Source organism: Morone saxatilis, unplaced genomic scaffold, assembly GCF_004916995.1.
Source record: "Morone saxatilis isolate NCDOM2014 unplaced genomic scaffold, NCSU_SB_2.0 Contig21, whole genome shotgun sequence".
Taxonomy (NCBI): domain Eukaryota; kingdom Metazoa; phylum Chordata; class Actinopteri; family Moronidae; genus Morone; species Morone saxatilis.
Window position 1 is genome coordinate 21,431,441 of NW_023339774.1, and position 1,025 is coordinate 21,432,465.

Genomic DNA, 1,025 nt, shown 5'->3' on the forward strand with positions numbered 1-1,025 from the left:
CTCTCTCTCTTTTTCTCTCTCCCTTTAATGCTTCCCAAATGTTTGCCAAGGTAAGCAGCCTCATCCCTCATCTGGGAGTATTACTGCTCAGATATCTGTGCTTGTCTCTGTTGTGCAACCCAGTCGCATGCCCTGCGGGGAATTAGGAGACAAATTGCTTGCAGTTTGCTTCGCTTAGATGTCAGATGTGATGGGAGAAAGGGTTTAAAGATCCCCTCCAGACAGTATGTGCTGTATTAAAGCAGGGATGTAATGTTAACCACTGCACCAACAGTTATTATTGAGAGTGTTTAAAAAACAATCGTATGCTTTCGTTAATTATTCTCTCATATATGTTTCTGTAGCTTCATGTTAATGACAACACAAATAGTGCTCACAGAAGAAGAGGAAAAAATAAGAAATTAATAAAATAGAAACCTAAACAAACAATAAAGCAGGAGTAAACAGAGAAGTTGGAAACAAACTTGATAGACAGTAATTTGGTACACACGAAGTTTTATGTTAGTTCCCGTTGGTTTACACCCTTTAAACAAAATGATTTTTCTAATGATTTTTCTGAAAACACAAATGAGACTGAAGACATATCATTATGGCTTAAATAATTTTTTTTTTTTAGACTGTCTACAAAATATTTCTTTTATTCATTAAATTCATTTTTATTTCTGAGGTTGGGTATAAACCAGCGATCTTAAACTGCCATTTCCAACCATCTATCCTGCGGCATGATATCAAAAATATAATATAATAAGATATATCTATCTATATAGAAATATTCAACCCTCAACATTTGTTTTAATGAATGTCAGAAATATCTGCTGATTTAATCACAATCAATCATCAGTATTTGCTTTTAAAACCCCCCAAATGGACTCAAGAACATTATCGTGGCTCATTAGTAAAACACTAAACAGAAATATCTAAAGGTGGCATTAGAAATTAATAATTTGAGTCCATAATAGATCATTTAATTAATTTCCAATTTTTAACACAGTATTTTTATTATTAATCTAAATTAATGTGTTAAA

General features: G+C 32.4%; 1 protein-coding gene across 1 annotated transcript in view; it reads left to right on the top strand.

Annotated features, from left to right (window-relative positions):
* Positions 1 to 1,025, top strand: part of LOC118333130 (calcium/calmodulin-dependent protein kinase type II subunit beta) — a gene marked incomplete in the record, with an annotated part of 45,950 nt that overhangs the window by 22,537 nt on the left and 22,388 nt on the right.